Consider the following 14,767-nt stretch of genomic DNA (forward strand, 5'->3'; position numbering starts at 1 on the left):
TTCTTCATGTTTTCATTCTTGTTTTCTGCCTGTTGTTTTCCCATTTTCTCTCCTTTAAGTTTTAGACCCACATGCAGTAATTCCTGCAATACTACTTCAGTTTCAAACTGTGAATTTTTAGCTTCTCCTCTTGATTTTTCTGCCTCTTCTTTAAATTTGACATTTTCAGCCTGTATCATTTGAAATTCTTCTTGCATGTTAATCAGCTGTACTGTATTGTATGGTGAAGCACTCGCCGATCCTCTTCTCGATCTCCCTTGATTCATTTTGGCCTTTTAAACAAAGGCACCAACGTATTGTAGAGGAGTGAAGTGAAGTTTTCGATGTTTTTTCGTCAACTGTTGTTTGTCCTGCACAGAGATGCTGCTGTAGATGTGTCTCTAGCTGTGTCTGAATACAATGAAAAATGCTATAACTAAGTGCTTGTGTTGCACAGTTCTACTAAACATTCCATTTCATGCATGCTCCGCCCACATGGTCAGGTGCTGCATCACCAAAAGCTGCTCCCGTTGCCTAGCAATAACAGCTGTTTACTTTTTGGGGTCTGGTTCATTATTTGATAAAGAAAACATGTCCAAGTATTGGGTGCTGAGGCTCAGCGCATATTCTAGCCTGCTGTGTGGGTGGGCAGCTAGAAATCACTGGTGGGCAACATGAGTGAGGAGAAAACTGGAGCAGCCAAGCAGGGAGCTGCAGGTTGCTGGTTTGAGTCTCTGTTCAGATGCTGGTGTCTCCTCTCTCTGAGATGTCTGCAAACAGTCCCAGATAAAACAATAAGGATAATAAACAAACACGTGACTAAAATAACAATTATGACTCTGATGTGTTTCATGTGTAGCAGGATGGCCTCTATACAGCAGTCGCTGCAAGCATCCACATCGCCACACTTACTTTTCTTTAAGCAGGCGTGCTGGGCTCCTCCTAAGGAAAGTTTGAAACTTCATTTCCTTCATGCTGGTGAACTTTTTACCAAATATTTTCATCAAAGCTTCTCCATCACTGACAGGGATTGTTTGGATCTTCACACTCATCTCCACCAACCCTAAAAAATGAGTCTCACTTTGCTATAATGCAGGGGTGTCTCCATATTCCACAAAAGTCTATGCAAACATGTAACAGTATCCCATATTCATATAAATATTATTGATATTATAACAAAAGCTGTCACCAACACAATTGTCCCAAGTGCTTTTTTTAAATGGGATTTTCAACTAGAGGATTTCCCTATAGCTTCATGTTTTTTAATATTTTGTACACAATAACAGAATAATTTCAGAAAAACACAAAATGACTGGTGTCAATATTATTTGCCCCACAAAAAAGGTCGAATATAAAAAAAATATTGCAAATATTGCACAGTTGAAAAAAAAGAAAGCACTACAGCTCAGTTGTTCCCGCCCTCCTTTGTCCTCCTGTTTCCCCTCCCTCTCCCCTCCAACGAGGAGTTTGATGGCGTGTGAGACAAAGGAGTTTTTAAGCCTGTTGGTTCTTGTCTTTGGGAGAAGCAACCTGTCGCTGAACAGGCTCCTCTGATTATTTACCACCGTGTGCAGAGGATGCCCAGCATTGTCTATAATGTCCAGCAGTTTCTTTAATGTCCTTTTCTCTGCCACTGTCACCAAAGTGTCCAGCTTCATGCCGACCACAGAGCCAGCCTTCCTGATTCGTTTTTCCAGCCTGGATGAGTCCTTCTGTGCTGTGCTGCTCCTGAGGAAGTACAGTCTGCTTTGGGATCAATGTTAGTTTTGAAATTGGTTTATAACTGCTAAGCAGAGAAGCGTCAAGTTTAAGGGGTTTTAACAGTGGGTGAATGACAGCATTCTTATAATAATCAGGGACCTGACCAGAAACCAATGAAACATTGATAATTGTAAGCACACAGGGACCAATAGACTGAAGGACATTTTTAAACAAAGATCCAGGTAAAATATCAAGAGGGCAGGAGGATGATTTCATCGAATCAACTAATTTGACCAGCCCAGGTAAAGCACTGTTAAAAAACTTCCTAAAATAACAGGCCTAAGTGAATTTGGAGCAGACAACAGGTACACAGAAGGAGAGATATTGTTCCTCACATTGCTAACTTTTTCAACAAAGACAGAAAAAGAGTTTTCACAATCTTCATTTGATGAAATTGGGACAGCAGATTGAGCAGGAGCAACAATATCACTAATGGTGTCAAATAGTACCTTGGGGTTACCTCTGCTCTTTGAGACTAGGTCTGAGAAATAGGCAGCCCTCACATCTCGAACTGAAGTGTTAAAAGAAACTAAAAGGTCCTTTAAATGAAAGAGATGAACATATAAAAGAGTTTTCCTCCACAAATGCTCAACTTTACAACAGGAACGCTTTAAACAACAAATGCTGTCATTTATCCAGGGGGACATCTGTGAAACAGGAGCTAGTCTGGTTTTGACAGGACCAACATTGTCTAAGATAGAAAGACAATGATTATTAAAAAAAATGTTAATAGATCAACATCATTAAAGAAAGGTAAAGCAAAATTAAAAACATCAGAAAATTTAGCAGCAATAGAGGAATTTAGGATGCGAGAGCTAACCACATATCGAACAGGAGATAGGGACAGATGTAAAGACAAGTTAAAAAGAATACAACAATGGTCCGAAATAAAAATGTCCTCAGAACTAATAAAATCAATGGTTAAACCTAAGGTAAAAGCAAGGTCCAGTGTGTGTCCTTTGGTGTGTGTGTGGGGCCAGACACATGCTGTGTAAAATGAAAAGAATCCATGACCTCTGTGAAAGAGGTCAGAGTCATCATCACTGTGTATATTAAAATCCCCGACTTCAAGATGGAGGATAAAAAGTCACTGAACTGTTTAAAAGTTGACCATTTAGGCCAGGTGGATGATACATTACAGCACACTAAATCTTTATTTCCAATTTTAACCAGCTGTAATTCAAACGATGAAAAATGTTCGACCATTACTGAGCAACAGTGAAACCGGCTTTCAAACACCGCAGCGAGACCTCCTCCTCGGCCGGACATCCAAGGCTGACTGATGAAGGAGTACCCGCCTGGGCAAAGTTCAATGAGGGATGAGTAGTCACCATCGCGCTGTCCCAAAAATGTACCACTGGTGACGTCTGATGAAGATCCATACACCGGCAGCGGAGGATGGAAAATGCCGTCGCACCAGGAGGGGTTAAATAGTCCTTTATGGCCTTAGTATCTTATTCTCTATCTTCTTCCTTACGTGTTTCTTCTGTTAATCTAATTTTGAATATTACTTTCTCCATGTGTGGAGCTAACCGAGAGCTGCAGCATACATACACCATTGCTATGTCCCAATTCATTGTTTTCCTCTTTACATTCTTTTAATGCAACAGTGATCTAAACTCTAAGTACTAGAAAACCTAACTAGAAGCTGAATCTGTTAACTAAGAGTTCAAAACAAGAACAAGGCACAGAGTCAAACTCTTACTGGAGTCAAGATTAACACGGAAAAAAACCTTAATACCTCAAACACTACTAAAAAAGAAAAAAGACTGTTTATCAATCTGTGCCACAAAGAGTTAAGGCAGAAGGGGGTGTGAAAGGTGTACCTAATAAAGTGTCCAGTGATTTTATAGGTACAGTTTCAAAATCTTGTTTCATAAGAAAGAAAAGTGAAAGTTAAAAGAGCTTTAGGATGTGGTGACTGTAACTTCACACTTTGGTATTTGGGCTGCAGACTGTCTACATCTCAGTGAGGGGGGAGAGATCAGCACAGCAAAGGTACGCTCCTTCAGATGTCTGTTTGCTGTTGGTCATTTATTTTGATTTAAGGCAAACATTAAATAATTCCTTTAAATCTAAAAATAAATGCTTTATGTTCCAGTTATGGGAGGATTGTTTTCAAGAGCTCCTCCAGTAAAATGTAAGTTTGGTCAGAGCTGCTATTTTCCATCCAGTGAACATCAGTTATTGTCCAATGATGTCATTCTTTCTTTAACATCTGTTGTCAGTGCTTGATGCACCATGGAGGAAGCACTTTAACTGGGGGTAAGCATTTACAGGCCTCTGAGAAACATTTGTTATTGTTGATTATCACTTCCTGTTTCAGCCCATCACTTGTTCAGTGTCCAGAATGTGATGTAATGTTTTGTTGTCTCCTCTGAGCAGAAATAAAGAGGACGATCTACAGTATGTGAACAGCTACAAGCCTCAGACTAAAGAACAGCAGCTCAGGATTCTTCTACAAGGCCCAGTTGGAGCTGGAAAGTCCAGTTTCATCAACTCTGTTAAAAGTGTCCTACAGAACAGAGCATGCAGACAGGTCTCCTGTCCGAAGCACCTCCCATTCATCTTGCACAAAAAAGGTATGAAGCATGATTGTGGTGATAAGACTGAGTAAGAAATTGTTCTTTTTTTCCATTGTTTAAAAGTCTGTACGGAGTTTTAAAAAAAAATTGATGTTGCTGTCAGCGATGGCTCATTCAATAAAAAAGTAGTCAGTGCTTCCCACTTTACTCTCTCATAGTCAGCTGATTTCTTAAGAAGAATTCCAGAATAAATCAGATGAAGTGGTAGAGATTTCCCCAGGAATAGGTAGTGGTGACTGGAGTGAACATGGGTGATGAGGAGGTGCTGAGTAGGTTGAGTGTTATGGAGAGAAATGGCTGTGGTGAGTCTGTACATCAAAAAGAGGGAGGAGCACTGGGTGATGTTCAGTACTGTGCAAAAGTTTTAGGCAGGTGAGGAAAAAATGCTGTAAACAAAGAATGCTTTCAAAAATGGAAGTGTTAATCATTTATATTCATCAATCAATGATTGAAACGTTTTTTCACAAAACTTGTTTTGATGTTTCACTTCAGCTTTAGTTGTGTATAATAACCTAGGTCAGATAATTCCATTAAAAAATGTTCCAAAACGAAGTAAATGAATATATTTTGTTTTTATTGCATATTTTAAACCAAAATGATTTTTAAAAAATGAGATGAGAGATAGCTGTCATTTGTCAGTTGCAGGTCTTTTGCCCACAACCGAGATGACAGACCTTGCCGACCGTACATACAATACACAAACATCACATTGGGGAGACAGGTCAGGCTAGGTAGCGAGGGAAAAAAAAACATCGAAATGTGTAACACAGAAGGATAATGCAGGAATGCACAGATATCAACACACCATAGCACAATAAACACAGACAGCAACATGGGAAAGAGTTCCAGTGTGTCCATCTAATCTGGGACCGCTGCAATCTTTCGACTGCGCCTCCAGCTGACCCGATGTCCACATCAGAGGGGAGGTAAGCGTTGGAGGTGGCGTTGGATCCGGGGTAGGGAGGGTGATGCGTCAGTGAGTGCTTATCAGTATCAGTATATGTATGTGTGTGCGTGTCCATAGTTCAGCTTAGACAGTGTCCTTCGCCCCGCCAGGCTAAGTAAACAGTCTTCCAGCCAACCCAGGTGGCCTTGTAGGGAATGGGAAGGAACAGACTCAACACAGTCGTTATCAGGGAGTTTTTGTTCGGCTCCAGCCTTGAGCCCACAGCTGGCGCCGAAGGGGTAGCCGCATTATGATGGTAATTTTTCTTTTGTGACAACTCATGAGAATTTCAAAGCTGTTCTTTAACACTCCGACACTGGTCTCTCAATCTCCCGTTGGAGAACCGCGAGCTTCCCGATGATGGTATCAAACTTGCTGGTGTTTTCATTCTTTTGCCCAAACAGCCGAATCTGAGAACTCACAACTGCAGTGAGCTGTTCTGCAATGTAATCCAACTTTCGCTCAAGGCTGTTATTTTGAGCAGGCCTCTCCTTGATCTATCCCAATATATGTTCAGAGGTGTTATTCTGAGTATTTACGGCAGCTGTAAGCGTCTCCAAGGTCTTAACCATGCTGCTTTCGAGCCCGTTCTCAGAAGTCGCGCCTCGTCCCATCGTTTCAATCCCAGTGGGCAGCCTTGGGGGGTTTTGAACAGCCGGTTCCGCTTTCTTAATTCTCCGATAAGTCAGGGCCAAGCCAGCTCAGATCAGCAAGAACCCTGTTATCATGGTTCCGAATAGGTAGATATCTTCAGCGTCCTCGATCGACAGTCCCGCCAGGCACACGACCCTCCATTCCTGCCACCCGTCCATCGTGTATCCGGCAGGGAAAGTCCCTCCAGGGCACTCGGGCTCTCCCGAGCCCAGACTTCTCGTTGAGAAAAGGGTGTCAATAGCATTCAGAGACCAGTTGATCAAATCCATAATTCTCTTTAGGTTTTAGAAACAGACTGTGAGAGAGTGTTCCAGGGAAAGTAATACAAAAAACACGAGACTAGACAAGGACATAAGCAGGGAAGATAAGGGAGAGGAGAAAAAGTGTGTCTGCCTCCTCCGAGAGCCAAAGAGAAAGAATGTAAAAAAGGCACCCAGCAACTGCACGAACACATGCAGAGGTCCATTTCTGGGACTCCTTTAGCTGAGGTGAACTTACAGGACATTGTTGGTAATGTTTTTGTTGCAGTCATGATGAAAATAAGACTTACAGGTCAGCACTACTCCACACTCAATGACTCTGATATTCTGGTCCACAGTATAAAGCCTTCAAGATCCAAAAGGGAGACTCAAACTGCTATTACCCTTTTGTCTTGAATGACATGGCGGGACTGAACGCCAGCAGCAGAAAAATCAGACAGTTGCATGTGAAGGACGTCAAACGGGCCCTGAAGGGACACATCAAAGAAGGTTACAGGGTACAGTTGCTGTATTTCTGATATTGAGTTTAAAGAATTCATTCATTTGGTCACACATCGATACATTCAGTTTGTTTTTCAGTTCAATCCTGAACGTAAACTGTCCAAAGATGACCCACACTACAACAGCAGTCCTTCAGACAGCGACAAAGTGCACATTCTGGTTTTTGTCGTTGATGCCAGCACTATACCTAACATGAAGCAAGAGGACATGGAGGTAATCGAGGACATCAGAGATGAAGCAGATGAAATGGGTAAGAGCACCTTAAACAGAATCAGGATTATCAGTGTTTTTAGTGACACCAGTGGAAGTGAAGTGATCTGCAGTCATTGAGCAACCCTGTGTTTGCTCTCAGCTCACGCTCACTCTGAGTAAAACTTCAGGTAAAACAGTGATGAGACCTCCAGGAGAGCTCATCCCTGTTTGAATGTCATGCTGCACTAACACGGATCTAATCCTATGTTCTGCATGTCAGAGATAGAAATTAGAAGTAAATTTATAAAACATTCAATTCAATTTTATTTATACAACGCCAATTCACAACAACAGTCGCCTCAAGGCACTTTATATTGTAAGGTAGAACTCACAATAATACATACTGAGAAAAAGCCCAACAATCATATGACCTCCTATGAGCAACAGTGGGAAGGAAAAACTCTCTTTTAGCAGGAAAAAACCTCCAGCAGAACAAGGCTCAGGAAGCGGCGGCCATCTGCTGTGACCGGTTAGGGTGAGAGAAGGAAGACAGGACAAAATCATGCTGTGGAAGAGAGCCAGAGATTAATAACAGGTATTCATGGGTCATGAGCTGAGCTTTCCTCTCTGGCCCTACATGAGAAATTCATTGTCACGAATTCCAGGATGAAAATGGATTCTGCTCTGACACTCGACGTTCGTGAAAGCACAGCAGGAATATTCTGTTTTTTTTCAGTTGAGGCAGCTGTGAAAAATCATCTTCTGTCCACCATGTGACCTCGAAACATTAATACATGCTTTTATAACCATCTTGATTACTGCAATGAGCTTTTTATCGGGTTCAGCCAGGCCTCCACTCAGTCCTCAGTCCAGTTTCAGCCTCATTTCACTGGCTTCCAGTTTGTTTCCAAATCCATTTTAAGATCCTTTTATTTATCTTTAATGGTTGTGGCCCATTTCACCTACTGCACCCGTACGTCCCGCCTCGCTCTCTCAGATCAGCAGACCAGATGCTTTTACTCTTTCACTCAGAGGTCACAGGGCTTTCACAGTCTCCACTGCACGTCAGGCAGCTCCTGTACTCGCTGTTGTAAAAACATCATTTAAACACACGTTTTTTTCTCAACCCATATTTATGTTTTGTGTTTCCTCAGAGGTCCCACAAATAGTCCTTTTCACCAAAGTTGATGAGGCCTGTCCGAAGATCAGCAGAGATATCAGGAACGTCTACAAAAGCGTATCTCTAAAGGAAAAGGTGGATTAGTTTAAGTATTTCAGTGCAAGCTTTGGTTTGGTCCAATCTCTCACTTCTAAACTAAAGTGTTGTGATTTTCATATGTAGATTACTAAGTTCAGCGCAGACACGGGGATCAACATTGTCTACATCTATCCAGTGAAGAACATCCACTCAGAATCTGACCTGAAGGATGGCGCTGATGTTCTAATTCTGCACGCCCTCAGACGCATCATCGAAAGAGGACATGACTTTCTCAACAAATCCTAAATCCAGATGTTCTCAGTTTACTGAGTTTATTTCTAGTTTCTTATTCTTTCTAAGCTTTTTAGCCCCACCTTTTCTCTTTCACACACTAACCTCTTTCAATAAGGTGCATGAGCACACAGGAAAGGTAGGGCAGGGGCCAGTTAAGCTAAGAGATTTGATTGGTCAATCCAGTGTCAGTAATGAAGATGCTGTTAGTGCCAGGAGCAGTCACAGTTCTGCATGAAATGATGACTCGGACAGAGCTGAGAGCCAAACTCAAATCATTTTTATTCTTTTTTTTATATTGAACTTTTTGATCCCAGCTTTTAGTTATATATGACATTAGTATTCAGTGTATGTGTGGTGTCTAAAACATGTTTCCTCTGCTCTGATGAGTAAACACAACTTAATGAAATGAACACCTTAGTGTTAAATTTGATAGAAAAATGTTTGTATGTTTAACATTATTGATCCATTAATAAAGCTGCAACAAGCTGATAAAAAACGACTCCTTTTTGTAAAGGTCATTTCTGAGTTCATTTCATGTCTTCATTGGAAAGTGAAGATAGAGCGAGAAACGTGTTACGACCTTAATTTGGAGGAACAGAAAGTAATATTTTTTTTAAAAGTGGGCCTCACAAAAACTGCAGCTCTGAGAAGTTCTGAACAGAGATGTTCTGATGAAGTTACAGACACTGATGGAGGACAGAGACTGAATGACTCATCTGCAGTTCTCAGCTCAGTCAGACTTTAACAGCACAGGAAGTTGGAAGCAAGCAGGTTTACATTTTTCACTCTTCACCGAGAGAAGCTTCACAATTTAGACATTAGAAACTCTCACAGTCACTGTTGTGTCAACAGTGCACTCCAGCACTGACCTGTATGTATATATGTGCCTGTGGAGGGGTCCAGTCATGTGTAAGTGAACATGTGAAACTGTCAAGCTGTTTGCTGTTGTGAACTCAAACACCACACCTGTGTTTCAGGAATGAAAGCTGCTGACATGAAGCTGTGTCTGCTGAGCTGGTTTTATCATTGTTCTTGCTGAACTGTTACCAGCTCACAAAAACGAAACCAAGAACACAGGAAACAGGAAAGAGTACACACCCTGTGCATCCTGTGGTTACACAGCTTTAGCTTTCTCTACTTCTCTGTTCAAAGACAAACTGTCTCATGCATGTGTTAGAAATGATTAGAAGGTTTGCCTTTAAAGCTCATCTGGGTCTGCAGCATCACAGCAGCTGAGCCTTAAACCTAAAAGTGTTTTGTTTTTTTTTGTTTTTTTTTAGCTTTTGTCTTCAGGACCCCTCAGAGAAAACTTCTTCACTTCACACATTTATGGTCTCACTTTTATGTGAAGTCATTCTATGTAATGCATTTCTTTGTTGTCATTCATAATATTTTTCCTCATTGAATCATCTGCCTACATCTCCCCCTATACCAGCATCCTCCTTCATCACATCCATAGATCTCCTCTGACGTCTTCCTCCTTTCCTCCCTCCTCTGCACATGTCCAAACCATATGAGCCTCTCTGACTGTCTCACTGTTCTCATGCATGTCCTGCACCACCCTCACATATTTGCTTATGCTGTACCACAGTTCCTGTTAGTTGGTGCTCATGTTCAGAGGCAGGGTCTGAAAAAATTGAAAATCATGTAAAAGATTCCAGAATAATTTTCTCTTGAACAGAATATCTCTTTATTGTCATTGTACAAGTACAACAAAACTGTGGGTGCCCCACGCCAACTGTGCCACCAACCGATGTAGGCAATGTTTCACAAGAACTTTGAATAATCAGCAGGTCGTGAGTTTGATCTTAGTGTGCTGCTAAAGAGCTCCAGCAGAGGGCAGCATGCTTTTACTTTCTGCTCTTTCCTTTTGGTGCTGCTGGATTTCAGGATTTCATCCCAAAAGATTCATCCGTGATGGACCAAAACCCGCTCCAGACCCTGAGGAGCTTAATACAAGAATAACAGACAAACATAAAGTCTGAACCTTCCGAAATCTTTAGAGTCGTTCTGATTCTCAGGGGAAAAAGAATAAAGAACAAAACGCCTTCAGCCAATGTGTTTGAGCATTAAGGTCAAACAAGAAACCTGAAGACTGACTCTTGTCTGCAGAGACTGGACTGCAAAAACAGATTTAGGTCTACATTCAAAAATTGGTCCTTTTGAATTAGATCTTTGCAAAAAATAATTCAATTTACATCAACATAACTGAATATAATCTTACATTACAGGGTCAACGTTGGCATATTTAACATGAACATAAAGCTACGACTAGGGATGGGTACCGGTGTCCGGTGCCATGATGGCACCGGTTCTGACATAAACGGTAGTAACCAGACCGAAAAGCAGCGTACATTTCGGTGCTTTATTTCGGTGCTTTTTTTTCCTGAGCTGTGATACACTTCTAGCCAATCATTTTACGTTTCCCAGGATAGTAGGCGGGGCCAGGTACGTACGTTCAGTTAGAGCAGAGCTACAGATTAAAAATGTCCAAGGCGAAGCGGTCAAAAGTCTGGCTGTACTTCACAGTAAAAGATGCAAACTCAGCAGCAACAAGTGCTTTAAGCTGATACTGTGATATTGTCAAAGGAGGTAACACCTCAAATCCGATGAAACACCTGGCGACGCATTGCGGGGTTTTTTTAAAAGCCGAGAAATGCGCCGTATTTGATAGCTTGCTGCGAGACCTCACACTGTGCACGTTGGGTGGGTTGCCAGTTATCGGACCGGAGCAACATCCCCCAAAAACCCGAAGAATAGAGTCCTGGCCCCTAGCCCTGCCAGTGTAGCAGAAATGATGACGGATGATGATGCAGCAGAAGCCGTTCTTCTCTGCGTGAGTCGCTTAATGTTGTCCGTGTGTAATTTACGTTGAGTAGGCTAACCACGTTATTACATTAATGCATGTAAGGTGAACTAGCAAACATCATCATAGCTACATGCGGCTGTCCTCTTGTTTGATGGCAGATACTCCCTTCACCCTGGCCAAAAAGGCTAAAATGACCAAAGAAAAAGTGGAAAACAGTTAAACATGAGAGGTTTTTGGACAAAGTTTGTGTTTTTTCCATTGTTTAAGCACTGCTTCCAGCCAAGAGTGATACCATATATGCCCCATAGCTGCAGAAAAGGCTAACATTGTTATCTTTATACAAAAAAAAAACAAAACAGCTGAACATGAGAGGTTTTTGGACAAAGTTTGTGTTCTCCATTCTTTAAGCACCGGTTTGAGCACCGTTTAAGCACCGGCACCGTTTCAAAAGTACCGATTTGGCACCGGTATCGGATAAAACCTAAACGATACCCATCCCTAGCTATGACCAATAAATTGAAATCTGGTTTAACACAGCTGTGTGTTATTAGATGTGTTTCCAGCCTGTTACAGTGAATCATCATCACAAGACAAAGTCTTTATGCGGAGCTAAGGTCAGTAACTGAAGCATGTGAGCATAACCTGTTTATGTCCACAAAACCTTTAATATTCATTAAATGTGATACATTAAACTGGACCGGCTTTACTCACTCTCAGGTTGAACTTGAGGTGACATCATTAAATGTCTCCTGATGTTTTTTATAAAGTGAAAGAATGAAAATCATCACTTAAATATTTGCTAACTGTCTTTAAAAGTAACCTAATCAATCAATCGACCAGTGGAAATGCAGATTAATAATTACTGATGTGTGCTGTGTTGTATCTAACCTGTGCATGTGTTGGTTGTTGTATGTCTAGCCTGTGTGTGTTATGGTAAATGGTAAATGGCCTGTATTTATATAGCGCTTTACTAGTCCCTAAGGACCCCAAAGCGCTTTACATATCCAGTCATCCACCCATTCACACACACATTCACACACTGGTGATGGCAAGCTACATTGTAGCCACAGCCACCCTGGGGCGCACTGACAGAGGCGAGGCTGCCGGACACTGGCGCCACCGGGCCCTCTGACCTGGTTGTTGTATCTCTAACCTGAGTGTGTTTTGGTTGTTGTATCTCTTGTCTGTGTGTGTGTGTGTGTGTGTGTGTGTGTGTGTGTGTGTGTCGGTTGTTGTATCTCTTGTCTGTGTGTGTGTCGGTTGTTGTATCTCTAACCTGAGTGTGTGATGGTTATGTTTTCAGGTTGTTGTCAGTTTGATTCTGGGTGTTGTGTTTCCAGCAGCAGAGCAGAGCGCTGGTTTCCATCACAGCGTTCCTGAGAGCTGCTGCTGCTTTTTGACCCAGTTTCTCTGCTTTACTTGACTGGGCTGCTCCCAGTGCTGTGGTGGAAGGTCCCTGATGGACCTCCTTCATGCTCGCATTTCTGCACGCTGAGGTGGAGACGTCCTCTGAGGCAGATGTTTCATTGAGGGCAGAGCAGCAGCTGTGCATGGGAAACCTTCATGTGGATGATTTCTTCTCTTCTCTGAGGCGCACACTTCAGATAGTTTCACTAAAAGGAAGCTGCAACAGCACAAACACGATCCAGAGCTCCAGTTCAGCTAGGTGAAGGTTAGCAGACAGCTAGTTAGTACCGGCGCCTGCGTCACCATCCAGGTTAAGGAGGCCACGCCCCCTATTAACACAAACTTTAAGCCTCAATTCAGTTTAAATGGGTGACTTATAAAAACATCCTCCCCCGTACAGGTAAAGGTGGAAATGGTCTACAGAGACCAAAAAATCAGTAAAAATGTATCAGGATGTAAACATGTTTGTTTCTGCTGTTAGCTTTACCATGGGGACTGACTCACTGCTGCCCCTGTTGGACACCAGAGGAACTGCAGGTTTGGCCCTAAAGGTGAATAATAAAAACTTAATCTCCAAACAGAATAATCCAGAGCTGGACTCGTATACACAGACTTTTTTATTGAAATAAATAAATGAATATAATACATAAATACATAAATATATTTACTCCTTTTAAATATTTAAACATGTAAACGATGCTTCTTTCTCATTGGTGCTCTTTTTACTAATATCCTCTGGTCATTAAAATAAAGAAGGTTTAACTCTGCTGCTCGTCTGAAGAGTACAGTGCAGTGAGGAAATGTGCACACAGGTCTGAGTTCAACTGGGATTTCAGGAGGGTGAAATGGTCCCTGTTTATCAGGCGGTGAAGTTTAAGAGCATGGAGAGAGCAGGACGCTGAGCATGATGTGGAGCTGTGAGAGTATTTTTAGTTTTGACAATAAAAGGGTCACCATAGCGTCTTCTCTCAGTCCCAGCCTTCACATTATTTTAATACAGCTGAAAAAACTAAAATGAGAGAAAAACCCTGCAAAAAGGATCCTAAGAAGGTTTTGAGCCATCAGTCAGACTCTTTCCTGGAGGGATGAACACCAAGCTTTTCTCACTTGGTGTTTTCATGGTTTTGAGATCGGCTAAAATCTCAGACTGGGTGAGATTGGCTGATTGTGAAGGCCTCTTATTCGCTTCATCCTCATCTTCATCAGCCTCAGTGAGGACTCATGGACGGAGAGGCCGCTGTGATCTGGTGACCCTCAGTGACTCGTTGCTCTAAGAGGACAAATAGACCCAAAACACGGCAGCAACTTGAACCCACAGACCCCCCACACCCCCAACCTTACAGCGCAGTGGTTCTCAAACTGTGAAGCAGGTCTCACTGATGGGACAGAACTACAGCAGGTGGATGATGAGGGTAAAAATATGGAGAGAACTTGATAAAATCTGAAATTTGTGGGGAAAATGAGTCATCTGATTCAATTGTGTTGGCCTTCAATTCACTAAAATTAAACTTGGATTCTTCTATACTGCAGCAGTGGGGGACGTAGATGGACTGCATTTACTAGAGTCAGAGGTTTTTCCTTTCAATTGTCAAATGTTGATGTTCTGCTGCTTGTTCGTATTTAATGTTCAGCAAAAAGAAGAACCTTAAATCTTTAGTTTCAGTATATAAGCTGAAAAATCGGACCCATTTTGTTTGTCGTTAGTCAGAAGGTGAGGTGATGTTTGAAGATCAGTGATGTTTGTGTTTTATTTGATTCTAAATAATAGAACGTAAACTCACATGTAAGCTGTTTCTGAGAATCAGAGAATCAGAAACTTTATTGTCATTGTCATGAGAACAACGAAATTAAGAATGGTCCCCGATCATTGCATCATCCCTAGCAATATCAAAATATAAATAAAACAATAAAATTCAATAAATAAAATAGATAGAATACTTAAAATACTAATAAGATGTAACAGTAAAACATTCACATACATTCCCACACACATGCTTCAGACCGTGCATAGATTAACACAAGAGTGGCGTGATGGACATTTTTTTGTAGTATTCAGATGTGTTATTGCAGTTGGATAACAGCTGTGTTTGAGTCTATTAGTCCTTGCTCTGATTGCCCTGTACCGTCTGCCTGAGGGCAACAGTTCGAACAGGGAGTGGCCAGGATGTGAGGTGTCTTTTA

The 14,767-nt window shown here is 41.7% G+C and overlaps 1 pseudogene across 1 annotated transcript; it reads left to right on the forward strand.

Moving 5' to 3' along the window:
* Positions 1-3,681: 3,681 nt before the first annotated feature.
* Positions 3,682-8,863, forward strand: LOC146692577 (interferon-induced protein 44-like; annotated as a pseudogene). The gene is made up of 8 exons (XR_014915242.1): positions 3,682-3,738; positions 3,842-3,880; positions 3,969-4,005; positions 4,126-4,322; positions 6,524-6,682; positions 6,765-6,936; positions 8,033-8,133; positions 8,221-8,863. The product of XR_014915242.1 is annotated as an interferon-induced protein 44-like (transcript).
* The last annotated feature ends 5,904 nt before the right edge of the window (positions 8,864-14,767 follow it).

The sequence above is a fragment of the Copadichromis virginalis genome, linkage group LG15, assembly GCF_057382275.1.
Source record: "Copadichromis virginalis isolate Kocher_CV1m ecotype Utaka linkage group LG15, C_Virginalis_male_GT1.1, whole genome shotgun sequence".
Lineage (NCBI taxonomy): Eukaryota > Metazoa > Chordata > Actinopteri > Cichliformes > Cichlidae > Copadichromis > Copadichromis virginalis.